Genomic DNA, 14147 nt, shown 5'->3' with positions numbered 1-14147 from the left:
TTTCATTGTAATAACGAAAAGCTGTCTAAAACAAAATTGATACAGCGGAATGGGTCCATTGCTATAACTATACCTGAAGATGTTGAAGTGTCTGTGGAATTGGTTAATGAGAAGAGGTTAGAAGAGTCTGGAGCAGCAGGCCAGAGAGTGCTATGAGCTGAGCATTAAGGGTAGTGTGGTAAGGGCTCAGACAACCAGAATGCTGGTAGACATGTGGACGGTAAGGACCATGCTGATGAGGTTTCCCTTAGAAATGAGGAGTCTATAAGCAAGTTCAGAGTTGGTGAACTCAAGGGGCTTCCATAGCCTAGACAGCTCATGGCAAGAGCCTCGGGTGATTGCTGACGTCATAAATAAGAGTGCCAATTGTTAAATCAACAACGGGAGTCACTGGGTACATGCTCCCCATGTAGGATCTCTGTCCTTAATGTGTTTTACTATGAAACTTAAAAACAACACTACTAGTCAAACAATACCCTATACCTTGTGTGGTTGTGTGAGGGCAGCCTGTTGAAATCCTTGCTTAGTATATGCTAAGTTGATCTTCTGTATATGAAGGTAATTGAAAATGAAACTCGATGAAGGGCGGGATGGGAGAGGGAGTGGGAGAGGGGAGGGACGCGGGAGGGAGGGAGGTTTGGGGGGGAAAGCCACAACAGTACAAAAGTTGCACTTTGTAAATTCACAGTTATTAAAGAAAAAAAAAGAAATGAGGAGTCTAATAGCAATAAGACTGAAGGCCTCCCTTTTTACTCCATGGCCAAGAACCTGGCTTTGTTGTGTTCATGCTGCAGACTTTGTGAAAGGCTGAACCTAAAGCTCATGGACTATGGGTCTGGTGTTGTGGTGTAGTGGGTTAAACCACTGTCCGCTGTGGCAGCATCCCGTATGGGCCCTGGTTCGAGCCCAGCTGCTCCATTTCTGATCCAGCTCCCTGCTAATGTGCCTTGGGCCCCTACACCCATGTGGGAGACCCAGATGAAGCTCCTGGCTCTTGGCCTCAGCCTGACCCAGCCTTGGCCATTACAGCCATTTGGGGAGTGAATTTGTGGATGGAAGATCTGTGTGTGTGTGTGTGTGTGTGCGTCTTTCTCTCTCTCTGTGATTCTGTCTTACAAATAAATAAATAGATCTTTAAGAAAAGATGATGGACTAGTTTATTTGGTGAAAGAGATTTTATTTAAGGCAGCAGAGTGTTCAGGCTGCACTATGGGTGTTATTGGCTGCTTTGGGTCAGTTTTACAGTGAAAATCAGGAGAAAGGAACAGAGCAGTGCAAGTTGGAAATTTTGCCACTTGCCTAGAGAAGGACTGAAGGGAAAGCATGTTGCAGACGGAAGAGTACAGTAGAAAAATCCTTTTCAAAAGAGATGAGTGCAAATAAGAGGGATCCATGTGCTAACCAGCAAAAAAAAAAAAAAAAAAAAAAAAAAAAGACTTTCAGGGCATCTCAGAGATCTTCCAAGCTGCCCCTCCCATCACAGGCACAGGGGCCTAGAAGGGCAGAATAATTTGTTGGAATGCCCATCGTACTGTCTGCAGGCTTGCCAAAGACCCGTTGGGATTCATTTCCCTGCATTCAGCCAGCAAAGTACTCGGCAGCTGCAGCCAAGCTTTGGCTGGGTAGAGGTTCAGCTTGTGCTGGGGACAAACTTGGCATCATCCAGGTGATGCTAATTTTGCAGATGAGCAGAATGTGAATTACAGGGTCATGGTGGCTTACACTGAGATTTCAAAGGAAATCCTGGGGAGCCAGGAAGCCTGAAGTGGGATGGGATCCCCGGCATAGAGCCACTAACGGAGTGATGCTCAGTAGAGCTATCAGAGCCAAGCTGAAGCATGAAGTGGAGACCCCAGAAAGTAAAGGGGCCAGCGATTTGCCATGCCAATCTTGGAAAGCTGCAAATGTCTGTGTGTAGCCCAAGAAAGCATCCATGTGGGCTGCAGCCAGCAAAGCATAGGAACAGGGCTACCCAAGCCCTTGGGAGCCCATCCCTGGCCACATTATGTTATGTGGACGTAGAGGAGTTTTTTAAAATTAATTAATTTATTTGAAAGGCAGAGTGACACAGGAAGAGGGGGAGAGAGAGGGATCTTCCATCAGCAGGTTCACTCCCCAAATGCCTGCAACACCTGGAGCTAGGCCAGACCAGAGCCAGAAGCCATAAACTCCATCAGGGTCTCCCATGTGGGCAGCAGAAACCCAAGTACTTGGGCCATTAACTGCTGCCTCCCAGGAGTATTTGCAGGAAGCTGGGTTGGAAGTGCTGAGTTGCCAGGACTCAAACCAGATACTCCAGCATAGGTGTGGGCATCCCAAGCAGTGGTTTGAGCTACTGTGTCACAATGCCTGCCCCATGAACATGGAACTTTAGGATTGGTATTTGCCCTGCTTGGTTCAGATCTTGTTTATTCTGATTATTCCTGTCTGTTTCCCTGCTACCACCCTTTTGGAATGTAATTGTGTACCCTGTACCTGTCCCATCACTGTGTTTTGGTAATGTGTAACTTGCATTTGATTTTATAATGATTCACAGCTAAAGGAGTCTGCCAGGAGTCTAGGCTTTTGAACAGTGCTAGAATATTAACATGTTGAACTGTTGAAGATGGGATGATCGTATGTTGTATGAATTCATACAGATATTAAACTCCAAAGGCATAGGTTAATGATACTGGGAGAGTGGAAACATAATCCAGTTATGATGTTTAGGAGAACCACTGAGACTCATTGGGAGTGTGCCCCCAGATGATAATTCCTATGAGGTGGTTGGTACGGAAGTCCGAGTTGGGCCTACTCACTCTCTCTCTGCTTCCTGGCTTGCTACTACCCTCACCAGATGCCCAATCAATGGGGCCACTTGATCTTGGACTTGAACCTCCAAAACTGTGAGCTAAAATAAACATTTCCTCTTTATTTCAAAATAATTTTTCCATGGGGCAGAATAAGGAGGGGACAGTTAAGGGGAAAAAGTCTAAAATGCTCCTTAAGGAACAATAGTGAAAAGATGATTGAGTAAATGTGGTCTAAATGTAGGGAAAGCCAGTAGGAAGATTGTTAGGGTCATTCAAGTGAAAGATGGAGATCAATTGCAATGATCACAAGAAAATGCAGGTGTTTGAATGATTGTGACGTGATAGAATTAAAAGACTTGGCAAATCAACTAAGGTTTGGGAATAGGAGAAAAAGAGCAGAGAATAGATCTCAACTTTCTCGCAGTATGGCTGTTGTTGCTAGCTGCTGAGACAGGGAACACTGGTAGAAGGAGCAGCTTTGATGAGGAAGATGAGTTCAGTTTGGGGCTTTTCGAATTTTGAGGTTCCTGAGACAGTGAAGTTGGAGGTTTGGATTTGTACCTGGAATCCACACCTCTGCAGACCTGCATGTGACTAGCAGGAAGATAAGAGGACCCAAGAGAGAGCCTTGAGTGACAGCAGTATTTACAGCAGAAGAAAATGTAAAAGGGCACATTATACTCTAGGAATTATTGGGACAATAGACACTAAGACATAAACTTGTTAAATGATTACATCTTAAGGCTTAAAGTAAGGGTAACAGAGATTTCCAGGAACAGTTATAAAATGACGTGTAAAGCAGATAAATGAAGCTGGTTTCAAATATCATGTGTTCCTATTTTTTGAAATTATTTCTTTTTAGTCATTCATCCATCCACTTTTCTATCTATAGACATTCATACAAAGGCATCTGGAGTGAAGTTCATGTGTTATCAACAGTGGTAATTCTGAGCGGAAGAATTTCGGATAATTCGTGTTCTTTTTTCCCCTCATAATTTTGTTTTGCTTCAATGTTTTTATATTGTTTCTGTTGTTAAGACTAATTAGGGTGAAGAATTTTGAGAATCATTTCTATTTGAAATGAAAATCAGTTCACAGAAACATTTTTGGCTATATTCTTCAAAACAAGGAAGTAAGGGGGATGGACTAAAAATAATTTTAAAAGATGTTCCTTTTTTTCTGGGCAATAACAGAAAAAGAATAAAGTTTAGTAGGAAACCTGACTGCCTGTAGCAGCACTGTGTGCTTCAGGCTGGGTTAATTAGCTTCTGCTATGGAAACAATCCCAGCATCCCAGTGCTTACCATAACGGACCATCACTTCTTGACCTTAAGGGTTGAAGCTAAGCTGTGGATGTGGGGGGCTCTGCTGGAACCATGTGTTTTCACTTTCCAAAAATCCAGACTGAAGGAGTGCTCTCAGTAGCCCAGGGGTGGAGAAAATACTCCACCCACAGGTAAGCAGGAGAAGAGTAAGGCCGGGATAAATGAGTTTGAGCAAACACTGTAGTATATAGCACGTGGACCTTGATTCCAAAGTCCTTATCTGGTTTCTTCATATGTGTCACGTAGTTATCTCCTGCCCTTCTACCAAACTATAGCTTTCTTCAGAGCAGCCATTAGGCCATTTGGTTCCAGCTCTTTTACTTTCTACCTGTGTTATGTTGGGCCAGTGTTTTGATTTATATAATTTTCATTTCTAAATATGCAAAGGAGAATAATAAAAGAGGTCCCACTTTTAGGGTTTTTGTGTGGATTGAATGAGAAAATACATTAAGTAGTCACTGGTATACTCAGAGTCTCATCAAATTGCCATTTTCCTATTATTCTCCCCTCCTTTCTTCTTCTCTTCCTTTTCCTTTAATGGTCCTTTGCCTCTTTCTTCTCTTGTCAGTTTCATAGGACAGGTGTTTTTCTTGGGGAAATTCAGATATTTAAATTGTTCTTGCAAACTTCTTCCATGACATGGGACTTTCCAGTAATACAACACATTTCATAGTTAGTGGCACCGCATGTACGTGCCAGAAGCTTCATTAGCACATCTTGATTTCCTCATAGACTGCAGTTTGTCTCCTAGCGTGGGCTTTTATCATTTCATTGTTTCAGGAGGGTTTAGAAGATGTCTGATTTTAAAATGAAAATAGAGTAGGTGATGAGAATGAGAAGAAAGAGAAGGGAAGTGAAATTATTGTATAATCTTTTTTATCCATGTGAAGTTTTTTTATAGATTATTTATTTGAAAGTCATAATTAGGGGCCAGCACTGTGGTGCAGTAGGTTAATCCTCCACCAGCAGCACTGGCATCCCATATAGCGCTGGTTCTAGTCCTGGCTGCTCCTCTTCCAGTCCAGCTCTCTGCTATGGCCTGAGAAAACAGTACAAGATGGCCCTAGTGTGTGGGCCCCTGCACCCACGTGGGAGACTGGGAAGAAGCACCTGGCTTCTGGCTTCAGCACAGCTCTGGCCATTGAGGCCATTTGGGGAGTGAACCAACTGAAGGAAGACCTTTCTCTCTGTCTCTCCCTCTCACTGTCTGTTTCTCTACATCTTAAATAAATAGATAAATCTTTAAAAAAGTAATAGTTACAGACAAGGAGAGACAGAGAAAGAGAGAAATCTTCCATCTGCTGGTTCATTCCCTAAGTGGCCAAATGGCCAGGGCTGAGCCAGGCCAATGCTAGGAGCCAGGAGTTTCATCCAGGTTTCCTACATGGGCTGCAGGAGCCCAAACACTTGAATCATTTTCTGCTAATTTTCCCAGGCCATTAGCAGGGAGCTGTTTTGGGAGTTGAGCAGCCAGGACTCAAACCACCGCCTATGTGGGATGCCAGCATCACGGGAGGTGACTTTACCTGCTGCACCACAATGTTGACTCCAGGAAGTATTTTTTTTTTTTTTATCTTCTTAACATTTTACAGATGAAGGAATGCTGTGGAGCAGCTATGTAATCATCTTGGGTTGTAGAACTGGGACGTAGAAGCTGGAAGAACCACATTGTGTTGATTGTAACTTGCCAACTTTTCTCACAAACTGTGTTCTCTGCTGCCTCCTCCCTGGTTCGTCCATTTCTAGCCACCTGCGTGGTTGCAATGCCCTCTTTCAGGCTCCTTCAACAGCAGCCATCCCCCTGAAACCTGTGCCACACAGTGCCACCAGCCTCACCTTCCTCAAAAGCTTGTTTCATGGCTGTCACATTCCTGCTCAACAACTTCCCACAGCTCTCCATTGCCTGTGGGGAGAAAGCACATGTCCTTGCCGCTCTCCAGTCTGCCTGCGGCGTTGTATTCTTTCCAGTGATATACTTCCTGGGCCCCTGATTCTGGCCAAACCAGTTTGTTCCTTAAATTTGTTTTGTACATTCCCCAGTGTCACGCAGTTGTTTGTGGAGCATCGTGTCTTAGGTAGACGCAGGTAAAGTGCATAGACATGTACACTTACCAAATACATTTTGAAAATGTGTGATTGGTCACATATGACACATCGGGAGGTTGGAGTTGGGAAGCCTCCAGGCAGTTTGTAGCAGTGGTGTTCTTAAGAGAGATGCAGAATGGTGATTTTGTATTAGTTTCCAAAGGCTGCTAACAAATTGCCACAAACGTGGTGGTTTAAGACAACAGGAATGCATTCTCTGACAGCCCTGGGGGCCAAGTCGGAGAGCAGCACCACTGAATCAAAAACAAGGTGCAGCAGGGCTGCTCCCTCCTCGGGCTCTAGGAAGAATCTGTTCCTGCCTCTTTCAAGTCCTTGCCTTGTGGCCACGTCACTCTAGTCTCTGCCTCTGTGCTCACACTGCCATTTCCTACTCTGTCTGTGTCCAGTCTCTCAGTCTCTCTCTTCCAAGGATACCTGTGATTGCATTGTGGGCCCCCCCACCCAGACACTCTAGGAAAATCTCCCCATTCCATGGAACATGGGGTCTTCAATCATGCCTGCAAGACACAGGCATTTCTTGCCAAATGAGGTAGCATTCACAGGGTCCAAGAGTACAGATAGGATATAGATAGCTTTTGCGGGCCACTATTCAGCCTACTATACAAGTTAGGAGGTCCTAAGAGCTTTTTAGGGTTTTTATATAGGAGAATTAGAAATAAGTAGTACAGATACTCCTGCATGTCACTTTCACAGGAATGTCAGGGAAACAAATTGTTAATCAAATCATCCTAAATCAGCATCTATCTGTCCTTAACTGTCCCTAGTATTAAGTAACAAGTGAAAAAATTATTTTAAACCACTTGTAACACTGTGTCTCCCATTAACCACACCCCCCCCCCTTCAAAAATTAGGACTTAGGTAAGATAGAATTTTATTTTTATTTCATGTAAGGCTATTTTTCTTTCATACAGCAGTAGAGAGGCCAAGGCTGATAAGTGTGTGGCTCTAAGAAATCATCAGGGATTTCCATTTTCAGCTCTGACACACCTGGGTTCCTTAGAGTCACTTTATGGTCTAAGATGACTGCTGGAACTCCAGGCATTACCATCCAGCTGCCAACAAAGGCATAATACCTTCTGTTTACAATTTATTTATTTATTTTTGTTTTTTTGACAGGCAAAGTGGACAGTGAGAGAGAGAGACAGAGAGAAAGGTCTTCCTTTGCCGTTGGTTCACCCTCCAGTGGCCACTGCGGCGGGTGCGCTGCAACCAGTGCACCTTGCTGATCCGAAGCCAGGAAGCCAGGTGCTTCTCCTGGTCTCCCATGCGGGTTCAGGGCCCAAGCACTTGGGCCATCCTCCACTGCACTCCTGGGCCACAGCAGAGAGCTGTCCTGGAAGAGGGGCAACCGGGACAGAATCCAGTGCCCCGACTGGGACTAGAACCTGGTGTGCTAGCACCGCAAGGCGGAGGATTAGCCTATTGAGCCACGGTGCCAGCCTCTGTTTACAATTTAATGTTTAGACTATTAAGATGCTTCTAGATGGAAAATTGGGAAATTTAGTTTGCTACCTTGCATGATTTCTTTTACCTTGCATGAACATTGCATGATTTCTTTTTCAAATGGAAAAAGGGGAGAATGGATATTAGAAAGCAATTAGCAATCTTTTTCTCAGTATAAAACTAAACAGTTGTTTTTGAGTATGTTGCAGTATGGCTTAGGCCTGGGTATACAAAAAATGTTGTAGTCTCTTCCTTTAAGAGAAGGAAAGATAAAAAAAAAAAAAAAGATTGATTTATTTTTGAGAGGCTGAGTTACAGACACAGAGAGGGAGAGACAGAGAAGACTTCCATCAGCTGGTTCACTCCCCAAATGGCCACAATGACTGGAGCTGGGCGTTTCTGAAGCCAGGAGCCAGGAGCTTCTTCCAGGTTTCCCATGTGGGTACAGGGGTTCAAGCACTTGGGCCATCTTCTGCTGCTTTTCCCAGGCACATTAGTAGGGAGCTGGATGTGAAGTGGAGCAGCCGGGACTCAAGCCAGCATCCATACAGGATGTCCAGGCAGAGACTTAGCCTACTGCGCCACAGCACTGGCCCCAGTAAAATATTTTTAAAAATCCATGACATTGTGGCTCAGTGGGTTATGCTGCCTTTGATACCGGCATCCCATATAAGGGGCAGTTCAGGTCCTCACGGCTGCACTTCACATCCAGCACTCTGCTAACACTCCTGGGAAAACAGCGGATGATGGCCCAAGTGCTTGGGTCCCTGCCACCCATATGGATCAACTTCCAAGCTTTTGGCTTTGACCTGGCCCAACACTGGCCACTTTGGGGAGTGAACCAGCAGATGGAAGATCTCTCTCTGTCACTCTCTCTCTCTGTATCTCTGCCTTTCCAACAAATAAATAAATATTTTAAAATATATATTTTTAGTATGGGGAGGGCCTTGTGGCACAGTGACTTAAGCTGCCACTTAGGATGCTCACATCCCATATCAGTGTGCCTGGGTTCAAGTCCTGGATACTCCACTTCCAGTCCAGCTCCCTGTTAATATGCTTGGCAAACAGCAGATGATGGCTCAAGTACTTGAGTCCATGCCACCCATGTGGGAGACCTGAATGAAATTCTGGGCTTCTGGCTTCAGTTTGGCCCAGCCATCCAGCCTAGGCTGTTGCAGCCATTTGGAGAAGTGAACCAATAGATAGAAGATCTCTCTCTCTCTCTCTCTCTCTCTGTCTCAGCCTTTTAAATAAGCAATTTGCTGTTTAAAAAATATACATTATTATCTAATGAATAATACAGAGAATAAGTATATTTTAGACTGGAAAATGTGGGGAAGCAGAATTTAGAAAAATTGAGTAAGGGGCTGGTGTATTGAGTATTGTGGTGTATTGAGTATTGTGTATTGAGTATTGTGGTGTATTGAGTATTGTGTATTGAGTATAGGGGTGCTGGTTTCTGTCCTATCTGCACCACTTCTGATCCAACTCTGCTAATGGCCTGGGAAAAGCAGTGGAAGATGGCCCAGTGTTTGAGCCCCTGCCACCCACATGGGAGACCTAGATGAAGCTCCTGGCTCCTAGCTTGGCCTGGCCCAGTGCTGGCTATTGTGGCCATCTGGGGAGTGAACGAGCAGAAGGAAGATCTCTCTGTCTCTCCTGTGTCTGTAACTCTGACTTTCAAAATAATAAGTAAATCTGAAAAAACAATAAAGAAAAGTTGAGTGAGTGAGGGAGTGTTCCAACCTGGGTTCATCATCAGCAAAAATATGAAAGCAAGAATGCTCATTAAGTGATTGATGCACTTTGCATAAACTCATTTGGTTAGAAATGTATGCACAGAGGGAAACAGTTCCCCTAAGTTCACCTGCAGTCAGTCTCCTGGGGTGGACAGAGGGGTCAGATTTGTGGACAATGAGGGACATAATAAGAACACTTAGAACATTCCAGGCAAATCTGCTAAGTGCTTTACAAACATTCCCTATCCTTGTAACAGTTCTGCAAGGTTGGAGTGCTACTCGTTTATCGCTGTTTATAATCACATCAGTGGTCCCTCTTTGCAGAATGGCCTCTTCCCAATCACAGGACTCAGCCAAATAGATTGGCTCCCAGGGATCTGGATCCCAAGTCACATATCGGTGGGATGAAATTACTGCTGCATCACTGGTGCCAGTATATGGAAAGAAAGTCTGTGAGTCTTGTGCTTCTGTGATTCTTGGAACTTTGGTTCCTGATGGTGCAGCCTATCCTTAAAACTGGAAAGTCATCCAGGCCTCTTCTCAGACACCCCTTCTTATTAGTTATCGTTGAGTTAGATTTTATTGCTTAAAACAGAAGAATCCTAACCTTTTTAGTTTCAGAGAATGTTGCAAGCAATAGATCCTCAAGGATCCTAGGGATATTTGGAATTACTTCTCAGTTTAAAATGGGATAGAGGCCGGCGCAGTGGCTCACTCGCCTAATCCTCTGCCTGCAGCGCGGGCACCCCGGGGTTCTAGCCCCAGTTGGGGCGCTGGGTACTAGTCTCGGTTGTTCCTCTTGTAGTCCAGCTCTCTGCTGTGGCCCGGGAGGGCAGCAGAGGATGGCCCAAGTGCTTGGGTCCCTGCACCCGCATAAAAGACTGGGAGGAAGTACCCGGCTCCTGGTTTCGGATCGGTGCAACGCCGGCCGTGGCTGCCATTAGGGGAGTGAACCAACGGAAGAAAGACCTTTCTCTCTGTCTCTCTCTCTCACTGTCTATAACTCTCTCTCTGTCTCTCTCTCACTGTCTAACTCTGCCTGGCAAAAAAAAAAAAAAAAAAAAAAACAGACTTCCAGGGGCCGGCGCTGTGGCACAGTGGGTTAATGCCCTGGCCTGAAGCGCCAGCATCCCATATGGGCACCGGTTCAAGAACCAGCTGCTCCACTTCCTGTCCAGCTCTCTGCTTTGGCCCAGGAAAGCAGTAGAAGATGGCCCAAGTCCTTGGGCCCCTGCACCCACGTGGGAGACCCAGAAGGAGCTCCTGGCTCCTGGCTTTGGATTGGCGCAGCTCTGGCCGTTCCAGCCATCTGGGGAGTGAACCATCTATCAAATAAATCAATAAATCTTTAAAAAAGAAAAAGAAAACAGACTTCTCCTTAAATTTCAAGATAGAAAGTAGCAGGCCATAATACAATGCAATCAAGTTACCCTCTATGTAGTTTGGGACTATATGCCCCGAGCCATAATGCTCTGGGGAAAGATATCGACAGCTACACCCTGGAGGGTGGAGGGACAGGGATCGTCAATGTCAATCCTCTCTTTTGAAAGACATTGGAGAGACAAGTGTCTGGTACAATGGTAAAGATGCGGCTTGGGATGCCCTATCCCATATCGTAGTATCTAGCTTCACATCCAGGCTCTACTCCTAATACAAACTTCCTGCCAGGACTCACCCTGGGAGGGAACAGACAATGGCTTAAGGAGTTGGGTCCTTGCCACCTACCTGGAAGACTAAGATTGACTTCCTGGCTCCCTGCTTTGAGCTGGCCCAGTCTAGACTGTTGCTGGCATTTGGAGAGTGAACTAGTGGATGGCAAGTCTATCTGTATGTCTTTCTCTCTGCCTTTCAAATAAATAAGATGAATAGAAACATAAGTAAAATACATTGTACGGTTTGATGCAAGGGGTGGACAATCTCAAATCTTTAAATTCTTCAAAGAGTAGAATGAATCTCAGACTATTTATGTGACTATGCTAAAAAAGCTTTTTGCTTGTAGCTGTACGGTGAAATTCCCATAAATCAAATCTTACCAATAAATATACTATTTGTATAAATACTTTTTTTTGTATAAATACTTTTATGTTCAGTTTATAGCATGGATGAGAAAAGAGTAGGACTGCATAACCAAAAAAGAGAGATTAAGAAACTCGTTTGAACTTGAATCCCTAATGCCCTCCCAGGAGCAAGTTAGCATTTCTTCCCATTTTTGTCCAAACCTTCAGAGTTTTCTACTGATAGCCATTGTCCTCTGTTAATTCAATGTGGTGTCCGAGGGCAAATGGTCAAATCAGAGTGGAAAAAGTTCAGCATTTATACTGAAAGGAATCACAAGAATCAGCAAAATCTACAAAATGGGGCAATATGTGGGAATAACTTTTGAGGATGTTTGACCAGGAGGGCAAAATAGGAACTTGAATCAGGTCAAATTGACAGACAGGGATTTACCTAGCAGATACCGCATGTAGAGTGTATTAGCATGGGCTGTGATCTTAATGTATACGTGAGTCACCCAGTCAAACCTGGAACAAAAGCTGGCTCCTGTTAAATGATGACAAAGGTTTAGAAATCCCTTGGCATTGGATAGAGGATGGGATTGAAGAGACAAGAGATGCTGAATTTGATCTATCAAATATGTTTCTAATAGGCCCCAGAATCTTTTAAAGGCAATTTACTAATTGTCCCAACTGACTCAGAATGCTAGTGACAGGAGTTGCCCATCACGTGGGCTTTCTGATCCCTGTGGGGAAGACAGGAGTCCTGGGGGATGTCCTGGGTGGTAGTGGCTCACTGCCAGGAGCAAAGCTGGTGTGGTCATGAAATTGGGCAGCAGTCCAAATGTGATGAATAGATCTCAGGGGTGGCTCATTCACAGACAACTCTAGCTGTGGTTCTTCCTGGGGTTCCGAGGAGTGTAAGCAGTGGGCATTCCACTAAGATATCATGTCTCACTCTTCCAACTCCAAGTTTAGCCAGCAGAGGCCTGAATCAAGCCACCAGACTAGAGAGTTGCGGTCAGAGACAGAAATGCATTGGAATACCAAGAACTCCTTGGTTAAAGAGGAGGCTGGTGGGGCCGGCATTGTGGCACAGCTGGAAAGCTGCCTGCCACCTGTGATGCAGGCATGACAGACGAGTACCGGGTCCTGTCCCGGCTGCTCCATTTCTGATCCAGCTCCCTGATAATGGCCTGGGAAAAGCAGCAGAAGATGGCCAAGTGTTTGGACTCCTGCCACCCACAATGGAACCTGGATGAAGTTTCTGGGTCTAGGCTTTGGCCTGGCCCAGCCCTGACCATTGAGGCTATCTGGAGAGTGAAACAGTGGATGGAAGATCTTTCTCTCTCTGTCTCTTCTTGTCTCCCTATAACTTTGATTTTCAAATACACATACATACATACATAAATTTTTTAAAAAAAGGAGGAGACTAGGTTCCTTGAGAAAAAGATGAGATAGTATTATCAAATATGGATGCTGTGACCCTTTCTCCTAAGCTTCTCTACAGCTGCTCCTCTAGTGACTTGCTCACCAAACACTTTAGAGACTATTGGAAACAGTCTCTGGATAAATGTGGAGCCCACTGAGGCCAGCATGGTGGCGTAGCAGGTTAAGTACTGTCTGCCATGCCAGTATCCCATATGGGCACTGGTTTGAATCCCAGCTGCTCCACTTCCAATCCAGCTCCCTGCTAATGTGCCTGGGAAAACAGCAGAAGATGGCCCAAGTGCTTGGGTCCCCATACCCACATGAGAGACCCAGGTGACACTGCTGGCTCTTGGCTTCGGACTGGCCCAGGCTTGGATGTTGCAGCCATTTGGGGAGTGAACTAGCAGATGGAAGCTTTCTCTCTCTGCTGCTGCTGCCTTTCCCTCTCTGTAACTATGCCTTTCAAATAAATAAGTAAAATCTTTTAAAAAATAAATAAAAAGTGGAGCCCATTAGGGTACCACTGCATTGGCCAGAATGAGGCTGATTGGGAGCTACACATTACACGGGGTGATATTTGGTGGGCTAAGGCTCACAGGACAATCATGACTGGTTAGCAGCAATTTATTGCAAAGTTTTACTTCCTGGAGAAAGGGCTGTGCCTCAAGAAGCAAGAGTTCCAAGAGGGCTCAGAGGAGGCGTCTATATATATATTCTGGGCTTTGTGGTTGCATGAGCTCAAGCTAATAGCACTGTTCTGTTCTTGTGGCTGCATGAAGAGAACTCTGTGCCAGCCAAGGTAGATGTTCTCATAGTTGGGGTACAGGTGAAGCAGGAGGCTTTGTTCCCAGGAAGTCTCCAAGATTGCCAGGTATGAGGAGCTCCTGTTAAAGAGCTCTCAAAAATACATTAGTTGAATGTACCTATTGTTTTAAATTATTCCCTAACTGGGCTCAGACCTGAGGCCATCTCTTGGGAGGCCTAGTGGGGCCCTAAGCTCTTTCTCTGGCTTGTACCCCATATCCAAAGTATTACTGGAATATCCAGCCTTAGTAAGCTCCAGAATCTCCATCTTGCCTCCCTGACCTGAAGACTGACAATCACCCTGGAAGGAAGGGCCAAGAGGATGAACTGGTATTCTCCCTCTCTATATTCATAGAAATATGAAGCGAAACTGCAATCCTAGTGGGACTGTAGAAATTTATGCCATTATTAAAGATGAAGAAGAAATCAACTTGCTGGTTCTCACCCTACTCTCATGCTACTTCCTGGCTTCAAATCAAACGAAGAATGATGGACCATGGTACTTAACAAGGT

This window comes from Lepus europaeus, chromosome 2, assembly GCF_033115175.1.
Source record: "Lepus europaeus isolate LE1 chromosome 2, mLepTim1.pri, whole genome shotgun sequence".
NCBI classification, from domain to species: Eukaryota; Metazoa; Chordata; class Mammalia; order Lagomorpha; family Leporidae; genus Lepus; species Lepus europaeus.
The sequence above is the reverse complement of the archived record's forward strand: the minus strand, read 5'-3'. Positions refer to the sequence as shown.